General features: G+C 41.9%; 3 non-coding genes across 3 annotated transcripts; 2 read left to right on the plus strand and 1 right to left on the minus strand.

Annotated features, from left to right (window-relative positions):
- Positions 1 to 670: 670 nt before the first annotated feature.
- trnay-gua lies at positions 671 to 756 on the plus strand. The gene is given in 2 exon segments: positions 671 to 707; positions 721 to 756. It is a non-coding gene; the product is annotated as a tRNA-Tyr (tRNA).
- Positions 757 to 3,552: 2,796 nt separating this feature from the next.
- Positions 3,553 to 3,625, plus strand: trnam-cau. The gene has a single exon. It is a non-coding gene; the product is annotated as a tRNA-Met (tRNA).
- Positions 3,626 to 5,833: 2,208 nt separating this feature from the next.
- On the minus strand, positions 5,834 to 5,905 carry trnae-uuc. Its single transcript has one exon. It is a non-coding gene; the product is annotated as a tRNA-Glu (tRNA).
- Between the last annotated feature and the right edge of the window lie 292 nt (positions 5,906 to 6,197).

Raw genomic sequence — 6,197 nt, forward strand, 5'->3', positions numbered from 1 at the left:
TCAGTGGGAGACTGTCACCAGCTTTGGCTGGACATAGATATCTTACGATTGCTGTCAGGGGCAGAACATTGCTGATCTGTTATTTTACTAATCTGACTGGTAAGACTTTGATCTGAATGGTTAGTGGCGGGTCGGGAGATGGGAAAGTCCGATCGTATGATGATTCGTACGATCGGATCTTTCCATCTATGGCCAGCTTAAGAAACTGAAGGTGTCTGATACTCAAGGACTAGAGTTCTTAGGCACATTACCACTCCTCTCTCTATTTAAAAAACAACAAGGAAAGGCACAGCAGCAATCCACAATGAAAAGTGTAACCTCCTGGAGGATGTGGGCATCAATGTCCGCTAGGGCGACTGAGGAGGTATGACCACCGACAGTGAGACATACTTAGCCATACCAGGGGCCAATTTTCCACATATAACCCGAGGCTTTGCTTGCTGCTGATTTGCTTGCTTTGCAGCTAGTTAAAATGGTCTGAAAAGCAGTGTCTCCACCTGCCGAAACCCGAGACCTTTAAATCTTCAGTCTAATGCCGTCCCCTTTAGATATTCAGTGTAACAATGTCACTATATCGGCATCAGATGTCACATCTGTTAGGGTTCCTGTAAAGGCTTTAGCCTTTTTGAGACCTAACATTCAGTCTTCCCCCTACCTCAGGAGTCCCCAACCTTCGATAGCTCAGCTGGTAGAGCGGAGGACTGTAGGTGTGTTGTAGCAATCCTTAGGTCGCTGGTTCAATTCCGGCTCGAAGGATGTTTTTCTAGAGTTTGCACCTGTTGCTGCTTTCTCTTCATGCAAATCAAAGCTGCATTCAGTTTGTAACAATTTAGAGTTCTAGCAAGACACGCTGAGTGAGCTGCACATCTCTTCTCTGAAGGATCAGAAGTTTTGACCTGTAGACTGCACTGGCTGGCATGGTGGCAGAGTAGTGACATCTATGGGTCACTACGGGGACAACCATTCAAAAGTGCTGAACTTTGCTGCAGAAAAAAACTTGGCATTGGCTACCTAGGTCAACTGCTTGGAAGGCAGCTATGCTCACCACTATACAACCAACGCCGTACACAAGCTGCCTGAATTAACACAGCTAACTCTGTGTAATAGGGGCATATATGGAAGGCATTTAAACACTTAAAGGGATCCTGTCATCGGAAAACATGTTTTTTTTCAAAACACATCAGTTAATAGTGCTACTCCAGCAGAATTCTGCACTGAAATCCATTTCTCAAAAGAGCAAACAGATTTTTTTTGATATTCAATTTTGAAATCTGACATGGGGCTAGACATTTTGTAAATTTCCCAGCTGCCCCTGGTCATGTGACTTGTGCCTGCACTTTAGGAGAGAAATGCTTTCTGGCAGGCTGCTGTTTTCCCTTCTCAATGTAACTGAATGTGTCTCAGTGAGACATGGGTTTTTACTATTGAGTGTTGTTCTGAGATCTACCAGGCAGCTGTTATCTTGTGTTAGGGAGCTGCTATCTGGTTATGTTCCCATTGTTCTTTTGTTTGGCTGCTGGGGGGGTGGTGGTGATATCACTCCAACTTGCAGTACAGCAGTAAAGAGTGATTGAAGTTTATCTGAGCACAAGTCACATGACTTGGGGCAGCTGGGAAATTGACGATATGTCTAGCCCCTTGTCAGATTTCAAAATTGAATATAAAAAAATCTGTTTGCTCTTTTGAGAAATGGATTTCAGTGCAGAATTCTGCTGGAGCAGCACTATTAACTGATTTTTTTTCCCCCATGACAGTATCCCTTCAATGCAATTAACAGCACTTGCAATTTAAATGACCCCCTCACACACACAGGGCACTTTCAAGCAAGAGCTCAGATTACATTCACAAATATTGCATTGGCTGGGAATGGAACCCAGATTAACTGTTTGTAAAACAGCTGTGAGGTCTTTGGCCTGCCCATTTCATGTTTTGTTCATTTCATTCATTTGCATAGGAGAAACCTGCCGAGACCGGACCAATCAAATGGCTAAATCAGTTGGAATCATAAAAGCAGCTTTTCCAATACCAGGAGTTAAACCCGGGCCGCCTGGGTGAAAAACCAGGAATCCTAACCGCTAGACCATATGGCAATATAAACCTTTACCTACTTGTATCTGTTGACTTGCTCATGAAATGCTCTTAGCATATGATACCTATTCTTAAAGGATAAGTAAACCTTTAAAATAAGGGTAATATGAAAATATGAATTTTGTTACAACAGCGCCACCTGCTGGACAGTTTCCCACCAGTCTGACCACCAAGTAGTCAAGGAAGTTGTTAGGAGAAAGAAAGAGGCTGCTCTGATGTTCTTCTGCTTAGGAAAGACGAGAAAGGTTTCTTTTTCTTTTCCTAAGCAGAAGAACATCAGAGCAGCCTCTTTCTTTCTCCTGACAACTTCCTTGACTACTTGGTGGTCAGACTGGTGGGAAACTGACCAGCAGGTGGTGCTGTTGTAACAAAATTCATTCATATTAACAGTACATGTATCCCTTAATATCTTGGAATAAAAACAAAATAATGAATGTAAATTACAAAAGTGCTTAGAATAGCGCCCTCATCAATTTTACAATCTTTTATTTTAAAGTTTTACTTGTTGATCACTGTTGTTGATCACTAACCCCTTGGATGTTGCTCTCAGTGGCTTCAAATCAATAAATAAAGTGGCTTCAAATCAATAAATAAAAACTAGGTGTACTGCTAAATAAAGCCTCCCGTTGGCTGTCAGTCCACAAAGGTATTACCCAATAGCAAATCACAGCCCTAATTTGGCAGCCTAGGGACTTTTGAACTTTTGTGTTGCTCCCCAATTCTTTTTACATTTAATTGTGTTTCACGGGTAAAAAAAGGTAGAAGTTGTTCGATAATCAAGGACGTGTTCTGAGGGTCATTTCCACGCATCTCTCTATTTAAAAAACAACAACAAAAGGCACAGCAGCAATCCACAACTAAAAGTGCAATCTCCTGGAGGATGCAGGCATTGATCCCGCTACCTTTCGCATGCTAAGCAAGCACTCTACCATTTGAGCTAATCCCCCTTCTGGAAAAGCTTTCTGAGTACTCCCTAAAGGTAACTCTGGCTCATTACATTGTGTCAGACAGCACTGCTCCAGATGAATTGCACCACCACACAATAGAATGTTGCATACTTCACAGCAAGACAACAGAGACAGACATTCCTGTTAAAAAGCTCTCGCCTCAAGGAGTGAAACATGTCCAACTCAGAGGTTAACCCATACAGGCCAAACAGTGTCCAGTTTCAATGCTATCCCTACAGTGTAACCTTAGAGCTGGGAATGGTTCCTTTGAGAAATCAGAATTCCAGTTCCGAGACAATATCTGACGAGAGCATTGTCTACATGTCTGGCTGAAGAAAGAAACCTGCCTTGCAAAATGCACATTGACTGTCCCTCAGTCTGTTTATGGTCTCAGTTGCTACATTTTTTAGAGGATATAGAGCTTCCTTGAAGGCATCATTCGTTCCCTATTCCTCCCTACTCCATATGGAGTAGGGCATGGCGGGTCTGTGACACAGAGTGTTGGACACACTCAGCAGCCTCGTTAGCGCAGTAGGTAGCGCGTCAGTCTCATAATCTGAAGGTTGTGAGTTCGATCCTCACACGGAGCAGGCTTTTGGAAAGCTTTCACTTCTGTTGGCTGTGTCACAAAAATATCCTATGAAATGACTGTGATGAAGATATTTATGCTCTGACCAGACCAGGAAAAGACGAAGAACAATTGCCTTTCTTCTACAATCCATGGACCCTTTAGATCTTCAGTCTAACACTGTCACTATATTGGCATCAGATGAGACATCTGTTAGAGTTTTTGTAAAGGCCTGCTTTAGCCTTTTTGAGGCCCAACATTCATTGTTCCCCTTGCCCCAAATATCACCAAATATCAATGACTGTAGGTCTATTGTAGTAATCCTTCGGTCGCTGTCTTGAAGGACATTTTTCTAGAGATTGCATCTGTTGCAGCTTTCTCTTCATGCAAGTGACAGCTGCATACAGTTTAGAATTCTCGCACAATGCATTCAGTGAGAAGACTGCACATCTCATCTCTGAAGGGTCAGAAGTTTTACCCTGTAGACTGCATTGGCTGCAAAGTAGTAACATCTATGGGTCACTGGGAATGTACAGACTGTGAATTCAACACTGTGGCCTAATGATGCACAGTCACAGGCAAAATACAGTGCTATGGAGAGGGATTCACCTACACTGCAAAACTGTGCAGGAAATACAAATAGAAACCTCAACAAGCCAAATGTAAGGCTTATACTGACAGAAAATGTGGTGCCAGAGAAGTACACTTTCAGCCTGGATCTTTAGTCAGAATTAAGAAACCAGGAATACTGAAACAAGGACAATCTAAATTTACTACACCACTTGAAGTGAGACGCCAGAGAGGACCATACACATATGAACTGTCTGATGGACACATATGGAATGCAAGTCGTCTTGCTCCTATTAGGAATGACTTTGGAGAAGCTCCATTTGATGAAGGACATTTTCCTACTCCTGAAGCCAACTGCAATAGGCCTGAAGAAAGTGAACCTATAAGGCATACTGAGAGAATCATAATACTACCTGTATGGACCAAGGACTCTGTTATGTGAAGAATGTATAATATCGTTTTAAAATGCATACTGTTTAATTGTTGCTGTTTTTTATAGTTGTCCAAATGCTTTCCTACTATAGGGGGAATATGTGGTGTTTATACAAATGGCCTGTAGATGTCACTGTGCTCAAGACTTACACTGTGCATACTTCCTGGACAGATTAAAAGTGAAAGTTACTGTTGTGTAATGGCTGCATGAGCCTGCTAAAAAAGCACTGTTATACTCTATTCATCCTTGGCTACCAAAACATAACAGCTTTCACTCATCTCCGAATTTAAAAGCTAACCATTTGAGCTAATCCCCCATCTGGAATAGCTTGTTTCCATAGTGAGCCACTATGAAAATTGTTAGGTTGCACAGTTTTTTTTTTCAAGGTATGGAAGCATCTTCGCTGATCTTTATGGGTACAGTTTAGCCTTTGCCAATGTCAAATATACCCAGGTAATTTCAAAGGACCACTGAGGAGGTATTTTCTAACAGAGAGTGAGACAACCAATCTTCCACATACCACCTGTGGCTTTGCTTGCAGCTAATTTGTTCGCCTCGCACCTACAGTAGTTAAAATCGTCTCAGAACCAGTGGCTCCATCTGCCGAAATCTTCAGTCTAACGCTCTCCCAATGGAGCTATTTTAGCAGCAGTCACTGTCCATCAGTCTGCAGCTCAATATTTGATTAACCCCTATTAACAAACCAAGCCTCTACTGGTGGAGAGAAGGGCTGTAGCTTTAACCAAGTGCTTCTTAGGTTGAAGGTTCAATTCTGGCACCAAGAACATTTACCCATGCAAGTTGCACCCACTAAGTAGGGGATGAATTTGAGAAAAGCTTGTTCTGCAGAAGCAAGAGAGTCTAAAGGTAAATAAAGAGCAATAACACAATGTCAGGCATGATCCGGCATTCCTTTTTTCCGACCCATAAACTATGACACCTCCTGTTCCTCCCAACAACTGGAAATTATTGCAACTTTAGGTGAATTTTTCTTATCTCCTAACAAGAATGGTAAACAACCAATATTATAGACTAGGTGATACCATTTATTGTCTAATTTAGTATATTATAGAATGTAAGCTTTGAGGACTACTTTGGTCACTGCTCTACGTTTTCTATACCCACCTGTGGACTTTAATAATGATAAAGCCAACCATGGCAGAAATACGCAGGTACTTAAAACAATTAAATGGCTTGCACACCAGTTTGGAATCTTAAAAGCAGCATTTCCCATACCGGGAGTCAAACCCGGGCCGCCTGGGTGAAAACCAGGAATCCTAACCGCTAGACCATATGGGATCTTAGCCTAGACTTTTCTCATCCGCTTTAGAACAACTTTAACCCTTGGCACTTCAACAACACCCAAGTATGATTTGCAGCTGCCAGCCGTGTGTCTCACTGTGAAGAAAACAGAGTGGATCTAGTAGTTCTTACAGTTTCTTACTACATTTACATTACATGTAAGAACCTATAAATGCAGGACACACAGAACATGGGTTACATGTAAGAAGCAAATAGGGCCCCACCTTAACGGAAAAAAAATGAACTTAATATAGGATTTTCATATATTTTCCATTATGATTTTGGGGCA

The sequence above is a fragment of the Xenopus laevis genome, chromosome 3S, assembly GCF_017654675.1.
Source record: "Xenopus laevis strain J_2021 chromosome 3S, Xenopus_laevis_v10.1, whole genome shotgun sequence".
NCBI lineage: Eukaryota > Metazoa > Chordata > Amphibia > Anura > Pipidae > Xenopus > Xenopus laevis.